A 14,716-nucleotide genomic window follows, 5' to 3' on the forward strand; every position below is an offset into this window, starting at 1 on the left:
GTTTCAAGAATCTACTGTCTGATATGTACATTCAATTCACAGAGTTAATGCTTATTCTATGTTGCCCAGTTTCGAAACACTGTCTTTGAAGAATCTGTGAAGGGATATTTAGTGACGCCTGGAGGCTTGTGGTGAGCAAGGAAACGTCTTCCGATGAATCCTGCAGAGAAACGTTCTGAGCAACTGCTTTGTGATGTGTGTATTTTTCTCCTAGAGTTAAACCGTTCTTTGGATATAGCAGCTTAAAATCACTGTTTTTGTGGAATCTGAGGAAGGACGTTTGGGAACGATCCTTAGAATTTGGAGAAAGAAATATCCTTAGGTGAAATCCAGAAGGTAGCTTTCTGTGAAACTGCTTTGTGTCATTGTAATTCCTCTCACACAGATAAGGCTCTCTTTTCATTGAGCAGTTTTCTAGCCCTATGTATGTTTAGCGTGTGATGAGATATTCGGGAGCACTTTCAGGTTAACTGTGAATAAAGAAATATGTTCAGACCAAAACTGGAAAGAAGCTTTCTGAGGAACTGCTTTGTGACGTGTGCATTCCAGTCACAGTGTTATACCTCTCTTCTCATACAACATCGGGGAAACCTTTTTGGGGAAACAGGTACGAAGCGATATTCGGGAGCATGTTGATGCTGATGGTGAAAAAGGAAATAGCCTCAGACAAACACTTGAACGAAGCTTTCTAGGAAACTACTCTGTGATATGTGTAGTCATCTCACATAGATAAAGCTTTCTTTACATTACGCAGCTTGGAAACTGTCATGGATGGATCCACGAGGGGCACCTTCGGGAGCACATTCTGGACTACAATGAAAAGGAAATATCTTCAGATAAATACTGGAAAGAAGCTTTCTGTGAATCTGCTTTTTGCTCTGCTTATTCATCTCACATAGATTAAGCTTTCTTTACATTACACAGCTTGCAAAATCCCCCGTGAAAGGATCCTTATAGGGATATTTGGGATCTCATTCAGGCCTATGGTGAAATAGGAAATATAGTCAGATAAAGACTGGAGAGAAGCTTTCTGAGAAACTGCTTGGCAATGTTAGCATTCCCCTCACAGAGTAACAAATTTCTTCTCATAAGGCACCGTTTGAACACTCTTCCTGTAATCCAAAAGGGTGATACTCAGAGCATATTGAAGACTATGGTAAAAAGTGAAATGACGTCCATTAAAAACAGAAAGAAGCACTCGAAGAAACTGCTCTCTGACATATCCATTCTTTTCACAGGGTTAAAGCTTACTCTACATTTCCCAGTGTGAATGTTGGTCTATGAGGGTTCTGTGGAGGGATAGTAAGTGGCCACTGTAGGCCTTTCTGAGGCAAGGAAATGTCTTCCATCGAAAATCGGATAGAAGCTTTCTGCGCAACTATTTTGTGATGTTTGTATTGACCTCATAGAGTTAAATCATTCTTTGGATTGAGCAGTTTGAAATCATTGTTTTCGTGGAATCTGAGAAAGGACTTTTGGACACGCTGTTTAGAATATCCTGAAAAAGAAATAACCTCAGAAAGAAACCAGATGGAAGCTTTCTGTGAAACTGCTCTGTGTCACGTGAATTATGCTCACACAGTTAAGCTTCTCTATTAATTGGGCTGTATCATAACACTGTTTTTGTTTAGTCTGTGAAGGGATATTCTGGATTGCTTGGAGGCTTATGGTGTGACAGGAAACGTCTTCAGATAGAAACTGGAGATAAGCTTTCTGAGGAGCTGCTTTGAGATGTGTGAATTCCACTCACAGAAATATACTTTTCTCCTCCTAGAGGATTCTGGAATCCCTTTTGGGGAAAAATATACCAAGAGATGTTTGGGAGTTTAGGGAGGGCTATGGTGAAAAAGGAAATATCCTCAGACAAAAACTGGATAGAATATTTCTGTGGAACTGCCTTCTGTTAGATATATTTATTCATCTCGTGTAGTTAAAACTTTAATTATATCACACAGTTTGGAAACTCCGTCAGGCACAGATCCATGAAGGGACATTCTGGAGCACATTCAGGCCTACGGTGAAATAGGAGATATCTTCAGATAAAAACTGGATAGAAGCTTTCTGAGAAACTCCTTTGTGATGTATGCATTCCACTCAGGGAGTTATACCTCTTTTCTCACAAGGCAGTGTTTGAACACTGTTCCTGTGAAAGAGAAAAAGTGATATTTAGAACGCATTGAGGACTATGGTGAATAGTGAATTATACTGAAATTAAATCGTGGAAGAAGCGTTCTAGCAATCTGCTCTCTATATGTGCATTCACTTCACAGAGTTAATGCTTATATATGTTGCCCAGTTTTGAAACTCTGTATTTAAAGAATCTGTGAAGGGATATTTAGTGATACCCGGAGGCTTGTGGTGAGCGAGGAAACGTCTTCCGATGAAACCTGCAGATAAAGCAGAATATCCCTTCGCAGAATAAACAAAAACACTGTTATGATACAGATCAATGAAAAGGGAAGCTTAACTCTTTGATCGGAATTCACGTGACACAGATCCGTTCACAGAAAGCTTCCTTCTGGTTTCTCTCTGTGGTTATTTATTTTTCAGAATATTCTAAAGAGCGTTTCAAAATGTCTTTTTTCAGATTATACAGAACCAGCGATTTCAAACTGCTCATTCCAAAGAATTATTTAACGCTATGAGATGAACACAATCATCAAAAAAGAGTTGCACAGAAATCTTCTCTCCAATTTTCAATGGAGGACATTTTCTTTCTAGATACATGGCTTCGGATGATACATAATATCCCTTTGCAGAATCCACAAAGAGCGAATTTCAAACAGGGAAATACAGAGTAAGCTTTAATCCTGTGAAAAGAATGGACATTTTAGAGTAGTTTCTATGACTGTTTCTTTTCGTTTTTTATTGGATGCCATTTCATATTTTGCCATAGTCTCAAAAGTGCTCCGAATATCACTCTTTTGGTCTTACAGGAACAGTGTTCAAACTGTGCCTTATGAGAAGGAAGTTATAACTCCCTGAGTGGAATGCACACATCACCAAGCAGTGTCTCAGAATGCTTCCTTCCAATTTTTATCTGACTGTATTTCCTTTTTCACCATAGGCCCGAAGGTGATCTCAAATATCCCTTTGCCGATCCATCCACGAGGGAGCTTCCAAGTTGCGTAATGTAAAGAATGCTTCATCTGTGTGAGATGAATAAAAATGGAAAAAAAGCAGATTCACAGCAAGCTTCTTTCCAGTTTTTATCGGAAGATATTTCGTTTTTCACCATTTCACCAGAATGTGCTCCCGAAGGTCCCTTCATGGATCCGTCCATGACAGTTTCCCAGCTGCATAATGTAAAGAAAGCTTTATCTATGTGAGATGATTACACATATCACAGAGTAGTTTGCTAGAAAGCGTTTTTCCAGTTTTTGTCTGAGGCTATTTCCCTTTTCACCATCGGAATCAACATGCTCCCGAATATCACTTGGTAACTGTTTCTTCAAAAGGGTTTCCCCGATGTTGTATGAGAAGAGAGGTATAACACTGTGACTGGAATGCACACATCACAAACATTTCCTCGGAAATCTCTCCAGTTTCGATCTGATCATATTTTCTTTTTCACCGTATGCCTCAAAGTGCTCTTGAGTATCCCATCACACACTAAACATACACAGGGTTAGAAAACTGCTCAATGAAAAGAGAGGCTTAACTGAGTGAGAGGAATTAAGACAACAAAGAGCAGTTTCACAGAAAGCTTCCTTCTGGATTTTACCTGAGGATATTTCTTTCTACATATTCAAAGGATCAGTCCCAAATGTCCTTCCTGAGATTCCACAAAAACAGTGATTTCAAGCTACTCAATCCAAAGACTGGTTTAACTCTAGGAGACGAATACCCACATTGCAAAGCAGTTGCTCAGAACTTTTCTCTGCAGATTTCATCGGAAGACGTTTCCTCACTCACCACAAGCCTCCGGGCATCACTAAATATCCCTTAACCGATTCTTCAAAAACAGTGTTTTGAAACTGGGCAACATAGAGTAAGCATTATCTCTGTGAATTGAATGCACATATCAGAGACTAGATTCTTGGAACTCTTCTTCTTCGATTTTAATCAGTACAGTTCACTATTTGCCATAGTCCTCAATGTGTTCTGAAATATCACTGTTTCATTTTCACAGGAACAGTGTTCAAACACTGCCTTGTGAGAAAATAGGTATAACACCCTGAATGGAATGCATACATCACAAAGTGATTTGTCAGAAAGTTTCTATCCAGTTTTTACCTGAAGATATCTCCTCTTTCACCATATGCCTGAATGTGTTTCCGAATGTCCCTTTGCAGATCTGTGCATGATGGAGTTTCCAAACTGCATAATATAATTAAAGTTTTATCTAAGAGAGCTGAATGAATACATCTAACACAAAGGAGTTTCACAGAAATCTTCTTCCCAGTTTTTGTTTGGGGAGATTTCCTTTTTCACCATAGTCATCACTATACTCCCAAATATCTCTTGGTAGCTTTTTTTCCAAGAGGGATTCCGGAATCCTCTAGGAGAAGAAAAGTATATTTCTGTGAGTGCAATGCAAACGACGCAAAGCAGCTCCTCAGAAAGCTACTATCCAGTCTCTATCTGAAGACGTTTCCTTTCTCACCAGAAGCTTCAAAGCCCTCCAGAATATCCCTTCACAGACTGAACTAAAACAATGTTATGATACAGCTCAATGAAAAGAGAAGCTTAATTGTTTGAGTGGAATTCACGTGACTCAGCAGTTTCACAGAAAGCTTCCTTCTGGTTTCTTTCTGAGGTTATTTCTTTTTCAGGATGTTCTAAAGAGCGTTTCCAAATGTCCTTTCTCAGATTCCACAGAAACAGTGATTTCAAACTGCTCATTCCAAAGAATGATTTAACCCTATGATATGAATACAAACATCAGGAAAGAGTTGCGCAGGAAACTTCTCTCCAATTTTTGACGGAGGACATTTCCTTGCTCGACACAGGCCTCCGGTTGCCACTTACTATCCCTTTGCAGAAACCTCAAAGACCGCCTTTCAAACTGGGATATGTAGAGTATGCTTTCACCATGTGAAAAGAATGGACATGTCAGAGAATAGTTTCTTCGAGTGCTTCTTTCTGTTTTTTATTGGACGACATTTCACTTTGCCATAGTCGTCATTGTTGCAAATATCACTCTTTTGGTTTTACAGGAACAGTGTTCATACTGTGCCTTTTGAGACGAAAGTTATAACTCCCTGAGTGGAATATACACATCACCAAGCAGTTTCTCAGAAAGCTTCTCTCCAGTTTTTATCTGACTATATCTGCTATTTCAACATAGGCCTGAATGTGATCCCAAATATCACTTCGCAGATCCATCCATGAGGGAGTTTTCAAGCTGCATATTGTAAAGAACGCTTCATCCATGTGAGATGAATAAACATGGCAAAACGCAGATTCACAGAAAGCTTCTTTCCAGTTTTTATCAGAAGATATTTTCTTTCTCTCCGTATTCCAGAATGTGCTCCCGAAGGACCCCTCATGGATCCGTCCATGACAGGTTCCAAGCTGCATAATGTAAAGAAAGCTTTATCTATGTGAGATGATTACACATATCACAGAGTAGTTTCCTAGAAAGCTTCCTTCCAGTTTTTGTCTGAGGCTATTTCCCTTTTCACCATCGGCAACAACATGCTCCCGAATATCACTTGGTACCTTTTCTCCAAAAGGGTTTCCCCGATGCTGTATGAGAAGAGAGGTATAACACTGTGAGTGGAATGCACACATCACAAAGCAGTTCCTTGGAAAGCTTCTCTCCAGTTTCGTTCTGAACATATGTCCTTTTTCACCATTAACCTCAAAGTGCTCCGGAATATCCCATCAAATGCAAAACATACACAGGGTTTAAAAAACTGCTCAATGAAAAGAGAGGCTCAACTGAGCGAGAGGAATTAAGATGACACAGATTAGTTTCAGAGAAAGCTTCCTTCTGGATTTTTACTGAGGATATTTCTTTCTCCATATTCTAAGGATCGTTCCCAAATGTTCTTCCTCAGATGCCACAAAAACAGTGAAATCAAGCTGATCAATGCAACGAATGGAATAATTTTATGAGACGAATACACACATTGCAAAACAGTTGCTCAGAAAGTTTCTCTGCAGGATCCATCGGAAGACATTTCCTTATTCACCACAAGCCTCCAGGTGTCACTAAATATCCCTTCACTAATTCTTCATAGACAGAGTTTTGAAACTGGACAACATAGAGTAAGCGTCAACTCTGTGAAGTGAATGCACATATCACAGAGCAGATTCTTGGAACACTTCTTTCTCAATTTTATTTCAGTATATTTCACTATTCTCCATAGTTCCGAATGTGCCCTGAATATCACTTTATCGGTTTCACAGGAACAGTGTTCTAACACTGCCTTGTGAGAAAAGAAGTATAAGTCCCTGTGTGGAATGCATACACCACCAAGTAGTTTCTCAGAAAGCTGCTATCCATTTTTTATCTGAAGATATCTCCTCTTTCACCGTAGGCCTGAATGTGCTCCTGAATGTCCCTTCACGGATTCATTCATGACGGAGTTTCTAAACTGCGTTATATAAGAAAAGTTTTAACTATGCGAGATGAATAAGTATATCTAACACAAAGCAGTTTCACAGAAATCTTCTTTCCAGTTTTTGTCTGAGAATATTTCCTTTTTAACCATATCCGTTCCTATTCTCCCGAATGTCTCTTGGTAGCTTTTCCTCCAAAAGGAATTCCGAAATCTTCTATGATACCAAAGGTATATTTCTGTTAGTGGAATGCACATGGCACAAGGCAGCTCCACAGAAAGCATCTCTCCATTTTCTGTCTAAGGATGTTTCCTCGGAAGACGTTTCCTTTCCCACCACAAGCCTCCAGGCATTACTAAATATCATTTCACAGATTCTTCAAAGACAGAGTTTCGAAACTGGGCAACATAGAGTAAGCATTAACCCTGTGAAGAGAATGAACATTTCAGAGAGCAGATTCTTGGAACGCTTCTTCCTCAATTTTATTTCAGTATATTTCACTATTCGCCATAGTCCTCAATGTATTCCGACATATCACTTTTTCCGTTTCACAGAAACAGTGCTCAAACACTGCCTTGTGAGAAAAGAGGTATAACTGTCTGAGTGGAATGCATAAATCACAAAGTAGTTTCTCAGAAAATTTTCTCTCCAGTTTTTATCTGATTACATATCCTCCTTCACCATAGGCCTGCATGTGCTGCCGAATGTCCCTTCGCGGATCTGTGCATGAGGGAGTTTCCAAACTCCATAAAATACTTAAAGTTTTAACTATGTGAGATGAATAAATATATCTAACACAAAGCAGTTTCACAGAAATCTTCTTTCCAGTATTTGTCTGAGGACATTTCCTTTTTCACCATATTCGTCGCTATACACCTGAATATCTCTTGGTAGCTTTTTCTCCAAAAGGGTTTCCGGAATCCTCTAGTAGAAGAAAGGTATATTTCTGTGAGTGGAATGCACGTGTCACAAAGCAGCTCCTCAGAAAACTTATCTCCAGTTTCTAACTGAAGACATTTACTTTCTCACTGTAAGCCTCAAAGTCCTCCAGAATATCCCTTCGCAGACTAAACATTAACAGTGTTTTGATACAGCTCTATGAAAATAGAAGCTTAACTGTGTGAGCAGAATTACGTGACACAGAGCAGTTTCACAGAATGCTTCCTTCTGGTTTCTCTATGAGGTTATTTCTTTTTCAGGATATTCTAAAGAGCGTTTCAAAATCTCCTTTCTCAGATTCCACAGAAACAGTGATTTCAAACTGCTCAATCCAAAAAATGATTTAACTCTAGGAGATCAATACAAACATCACAAAAGAGTTGCACAGAAAGCTTCTCTCCGATTTTCGATGGAAGACATTTTCTTGCCTCACACAGACCTCTGGTCGCCACCTGCTATCCCTTTGCAGAACCCTCAAAGACCGACTTTCAAACCGCGAAATATAGAGTAAGGTTTAACGCTGTGAAAAAATGGGACATGCTAGAGAACAGTTTCTTCGAGTGTTTCTTTCTGTTTTTTATTGGACAGCATTTCATTTTTTGCCATACTCTTCAATGTGCTCAGAATATCAGTCTTTTGGTTTTACAGGAACAGTGCTCAAACAGTGACTTATGAGAAGAAAGTTATAACACCCTGAGTGGAATGCACACATCCCCAAACAGTTTCTCAAAAAATTCCCACCAGTATTTATCTGACTATATTTCCTATTTCACCATAGGCCCGAATGTGATCCGAAATACCCCTTCATGGATCCACCCACGAGAGAGTTTCCAAGCTGTGTAATGTAAAGAAAGCTTCATCTATGTGAGATGAATAAGTATAGCAAAAAGCAGATTCACAGAAAGATTCTATCCACTTTTTATCTGAAGATAGTTCCTTTTTCACCATAGTCCAGAAAGTGCTCCCGAAGGTCCCTTCGTGGATCCGTCCATGACAGTTTCCAAGCGGCGTAATATAAAGAAAGCTTTATCTATGTGTGATGATTATACATATCACAGAGTTGTTTCATACAATGCTACTTTCCAGTTTCTGTCTGAGGCTATTTTCCTTTTCACAATCGGCATCAACATGCTCCCGAATATCTCTTGATACCTGTTTCTCCAAAAGGGTTTCCCCGATGCAGTATGAGAAGAGAGGTATAACACTGTGACTGGAATGCACACATCACAAAGCAGTTTCTCGGAAAGGTTCTCTCTAGTTTCGGTTAGAAAATATTTCCTTTATCATTGTTAGCCTGAAAGTGCTCCCGAACATCTCATCACACACTAAACACACATAGGGCTGGAAAACTGCTCAATGAAAAGAGAGGCTAATCTGAGAGGAATTAAGATGACACAGAGTAGTTTCACAGAAAGCTTTTCTGTATTTTACATGAGGATATTTCTTTCTCCATATTCTAAGGATCGTTCTCTAATTTCCTTCCTCAGATTCCACAAAAACAGTGATTTCAAGCTGCTTAATCCAAAGAATGGTTTGACACTAGGAGACGAATACTCGCATCACAGAGCAGTTGCTCAGAACATTTCTCTGCAGATTTCATCAGAAGACGTTTCCTCGCTCACCACAAGCCTCCGGGTGACACTAAATATCCCTTCACAGATTCTGTAAGACAGAGTTTCGACACTCGTCAACATAGAGTAAGCATTAACTCTGTGAAGTGAATGCACATTTCAGAGAGTAGATCCTTGGAACGCTTTTTCCTCAATTTTTTTTTTCAGTATATTTCACTATTCGCCATAGTCCTCAATGCGTTCTGAAATATCACCTATTCGGTTTCACAGGAACAGTGTTCAAATGCTGCCTTGTGAGAAAAGACGTATAACTCCCTGAGTGGAATGCATACATCACAAAGTAGTTTCTCAGAAAGCTTCTATCAAGTTTTTATCTGAAGACATCTCATCTTTCACCTTAGGCCTGAATGTGCTCCCGAATGTCTCTTCGCACTTGTGTGCATGACGGAGTTTCCAAACTGCGTAATATAATTAAAGTTTTAAGTATGTGAGACGAATAAATATATGTAACACAAAGCAGTTTCACAGAAATCTTCTTTGCAGTATTTGTCTGAAGATATTTCCTTTTTCACCATAGTCATCGCTCTACTCCTGGATATCTTCTGGTATCTTTTTTTCCAAAATGGATTCCGGAATCCTCTAGGAGATGAAAGGTATATTTCTGTGAGTGGAATGCACACTTCTCAAAGCAGCTCCTTAAAAAGCTTCTCTCCAGTTTCTATCTGAAGAGGTTTCCTTTCTCACTGTAAGCCTCGAAGCCCTCCAGAATATACCTTCACAGACTAAACAAAATCAGTGTTATGATACAGCTGAATGAAAAGAGAAGCTTAACTTTATGAGTGGAATTCTCGTGCCACAGAGCAGTTTCACGAAAAGCTTCCTTCTGATTTCTCACTGAGGTTATTTCTTTTACATGATAATCTAAAGAGCATTTCCAACTGACCTTTATCAGATTCCACAGAAAGAGTGATTTCAAACTGCTCAATCTAAAGAATGATTTAACTCTATGAGATCAATACAAACATCACAAAAGAGTTGCACAGAAAGCTTCTTTCCAATTTTCTTTTATTTATTGTTTATTTTTATTATACTTTAAGTTCTAGGGTACATGTGCATAACGTGCAGGTTTGTTACATATGTATACTTGTGCCATGTTGGTGTGCTGCACCCGTCAACTCGTCAGCACCCATCAATTCATCATTTATATCAGGTATAACTCCCCAATGCAATCCCTCCCACTGCCCCCTCCCCATGATAGGCCCCAGTGTGTGATGTTCCCCTTCCCGAGTCCAAGTGAGCTCATTGTTCAGTTCCCACCTATGAGTGAGAACATGCGGTGTTTGGTTTTCTCTCCTTGTGATAGTTTGCTAGGAATGATGGTTTCCAGCTGCATCCATGTCCCTACAAAGGACGCAAACTCATCCTTTTTTATGGCTGCATAGCATTCCATGGTGTATATGTGCCACATTTTCTTAATCCAGTCTGTCACAGTTGGACATTTGGGTTGATTCCAAGTCTTTGCTATTGTGAATAGTGCCGCAATAAACATACATGTGCATGTGTCTTTGTAGTAGAATAATTTATAATCCTTTGGGTATATACTCAGTAGGGGAATGGCTGGGTCATATGGTACATCTAGTTCTAGATCCTTGAGGAATTGCCATACTGTTTTCCATAATGGTTGAACTAGTTTACAATCCCACCAACAGTGTAAAAGTGTTCCTATTTCTCCACATCCTCTCCAACACCTGTTGTTTCCTGATTTTTTAATGATTGCTATTCTAACTGGTGTGAGATGGTATCTCATTGTGGTTTTGATTTGCATTTCTCTGATGGCGAGTGATGATGAGCATTTTTTCATGTGTCTGTTGGTTGTATGAATGTGGAAGACATTTCCTCGCCTCACACAGGCCTCGGGTCACCTCTTACTATCCCTTCGCAGAAGCCTCAAAGACCGACTTTCAAACTGGGAAATGTAGAGTAAGCTTTAACCCTGTGAAAAGAATGGACATGTGAGAGAGCAGTTTCTTCGAGTGCTTCTTTCTGTTTTTTATTGGACAATATTTCCCTTTTTGCCATAGTCTTCAATGTGCTCTGGATATCTCTCTTTTGGTTTTACAGAAACAGTTTTCAAACTCTGTCTTATGAGAAGAAAGTTACAACTCCCTGAGGGGAATTCACACATTGCCAAGCAGTTTCTCAGAAACCTTCTCTCCATTTTTTTATCTCACTATAATTCCTTTTTCACCATAGTCCCGAAAGTGATTCCAAATATCCCTTCACGGATGCATCCACGAGGGAGTTTCCAAGCTGTGTAATGTAAAGAAAGCTTCATCTATGTGAGATGAATAAACATTCCAAAAAGCAGATTCACAGAAAGCTTCTTTCCAGTTTTTATCGTTAGATATTTCCCTTGTCACCATGTTCGAGAATGTGCTCCTGAAGGTCCCTTCGTGGATCCGTCCATGACAGTTTCCAAGCTGTGTAATGTAAAGAAAGTTTTATCTATTTGAGAGGATTACACATATCACTGAGTACTTTCCTAGAAAGGTTCTTTCCAGTTTTTGTGGGAGGCTGTTTCCCTTTTCACCATCAGCATCAACATGTTCCCGAATATCACTTGGTAACTGTTTCTCCAAAAGGGTTTCCTGACGCTGTCTGAAAAGAGAGGTATAACACTGTGACTAGAATGCACACGTCACAAAGCAGTTCCCGTTAAAACTTCTCTCCAGTTTCGGTCTGAATATATTTCATTTTTCAACGTAAGTCTCAAAAAGCTCCAGAATATCCAATCACACGCTAAACATACACACGGTTAGAGAACTGTGCAATGAAAAAAGAGGCTTAACTGACTGAGAGGAACTAAGACGAAACAGAGCAGTTTCACAGAAAGCTTCCTTCTGGATTTTACCTCAGAATATTTCGTTCTCCATATTCTAAGGATCATTCCCAAACATCCTTCCAAAGATTCCACAAAAACAGTGATTTCAAGCTGCTCAATCCAAAGAATGGTTTAACTCTATGAGACGAATATACGCATCGCAAAGCAGTAGCTCAGAACGTTTGTCTGCAGATTTCATCAAAAGACGTTTCCTTGCTCACCACAAGCCTCCTGGCGTAACTAAATATTCCTTCACAGACTCTTCAAAGACAGAGTTTCGAAACTGGGCAACATAGAGTAATCATTACCTCTGTGAAGTGAATGCACATATCAGACATCAGAATCTTGAAATGCTTCTTCCTCGTTTTTATTTCAGTAAATTTCACTATTCGCCATATTCCTCGATGCGTTCCGAAATATCACTTTTTCGGTTGCACAGGAACAGTGTTCAAACACTGCCTTGTGAGAAAAAAGGTATAACTCCCTGAGTGGAATGCATGTATCACAAGTTTTTTCTCAAAAAATTTCTATCCAGATTTTATCTGAAGATATCTCCTCTTTCACCGTAAGCCTGAATGAGCTCCCAAATATCCCTTCATGGATCTCTGCATGACGGAGTTTCCAAACTGCATAATATAATCAAAATTATTACTATGTGAGAAGAATAAATTTATCTAACACAAAGCAGTTTCAGAGAAATCATCTTTCCAGTTTTTGTCTGAGGATATTTCTTTTTTACCATAGTCATCGCTATACTCCCGAATATCTCTTGGTAGCTTTTTCTCCAAAAGGGATTCTGGAATCCTCTAGGACAAGAAAGGTATACTTCTGTTAGTGGAATGCACATGTCACAAAGCATCTCCTCAGAAAGCTTCTCTCCAGTCTCTATCTGAAGACGTTTCCTTTATCACCGTAAGCCTCAAAGCCCTCCAGAATATCTTTTTGCATACTAAACAAAAACAGTGTTATGATACAGCTCAATGAACAGAGAAGCTTTACTGTGTGAGCGGAATTCACGTGACACAGACAAGTTTCACAGAAATCTTCCTTCCGGTTTTTCTCTGAGGTTATTTCTTTTTCAGAATATTCTAAAGAGCGCTTCCAAATGTCCTTTCTCTGATTTCACAGAAACAGTGATTTCCTACTGCTCATTCCAAGGAGTGATTTAACGCTATGAGGTGAATACAAACATCACAAAAGAATTGGGCAGAAAGCTTCTCTCTGATTTTCGATGGAAGACATTTTGTTGTCTCACACAGTCCTCCGGTCCACGCTTACTATCCCTTCACAGAACCCTCAAAGACCGACTTTCAAACAGGGAAATGTAGTGTAAGCTTTAACCCTGTGAAAAGAATGGACATGACAGAGAGCAGTTTCTTCGAGTTCTTCTTTCTGTTTTAATGGACGACATTTCACTTTTTGCCAATCTGCTCCAAATATAACTCTTTTGGTTTTACAGGACATTGTTCAAACTCTGCCTTATGAGAAGAAAGTTACAACTCCATGAGTGGAATGCACACATCACCGAGCAGTTTCTCAGAAAGCTTCTCTCAGGTTTTATCTGACTATATTTCCTCTTTCACCATAGGCCCGAATGTGATCTCAAATATGCCTTTGTGGATCCATCCACGAGGGAGTTTCCAAGCTGCGTAATGTAAAGACAACTTCATCTATGTGAGATGAATATTCATAGCAAAAAGTAGATTGACAGAAAACTTCTTTCCAGTTTTTATCTGAAGATATTTCCTTTTTCCCCATAGTCCATAATATGCTCCCGACAGGCCCTTCGTGGATCCGTCCATGACAGTTTCCAAGTTGCGTAATGTAAAGAAAGCTTCATCTATGTGAGATGATTACACATATCACAGAGGAGTTTCCTAGAAAACTTCTTTCCAGTTTCTGTCTGAGGCTATTTCGCTTTTCAACATAGGCATAAACATTCTCCCAAATATCACTTGGTACCTGTTTCTCCAATAAGGTTTCCCAGACTCTGTATGGGAAGAGAGGTATAACACTGGGAGTGGAATGCACACGTCACAAAGCAGTTCCTCAGAAAGCTTCTCTCCAGTTTCGGTCTGATCATATTTCCTTTTTCACCATTAGCCTCAAAGTGCTCCCGAATATCTCATCACACACTAAACATACACAGGGTTAGAAAACTGCTCAATGAAAAGAGAGCATTATATGAGTGAGTGGGATTAAGATGACACAGAGCAGCTTAGCAGAAAGCTTCCTTCTGGATTTTACCTGAGGATGTTTCTTTCTCCATATTCTAAAGATCGTTTCCAAATGTCCTTCCTCAGATTTCACAAAAACAGTGATTTGAAGCTGCTCAATCCAAAGAATGGTTTAACTCTAGGAGACGAATACCCACATCGCAAAGCAGTTGCTCAGAACGTTTCTCTGTAGTTTTCATCGGAAGACTTTTCCTCGCTCACCACAAGCCTCCATGCGTCACAAAATATCCCTTCACAGATTCTTCAAAGACAGAGTTTCGAAACTGGGCATCATAGAGTAAGCATTAGCTCTGTGAAGTGAATGCACGTATCAGAGAGCCGATTCTTGCAACGCTTATTCCTCGATTTTATTTCAGTATATTTCACTATTTGCCACAGTCCTGCTTGCATTCCGTATTTTCACTTTTTCGGATTCACAGGAACAGTGTTCAAACACTGCCTTCTTAGAAAGAGGTACAACTCCCTGAGTGGAATGCATACATCACAAAGTAGCTTCTCAGAAAGTTTTCTATCCAGTTTTTATCTGAAGATGTCTCCTCTATCACCATAGGCCTGAATGTGCTCCTGAATGTCCCTTC

This window comes from Piliocolobus tephrosceles, unplaced genomic scaffold, assembly GCF_002776525.5.
Source record: "Piliocolobus tephrosceles isolate RC106 unplaced genomic scaffold, ASM277652v3 unscaffolded_709, whole genome shotgun sequence".
Taxonomy (NCBI): Eukaryota; Metazoa; Chordata; class Mammalia; order Primates; family Cercopithecidae; genus Piliocolobus; species Piliocolobus tephrosceles.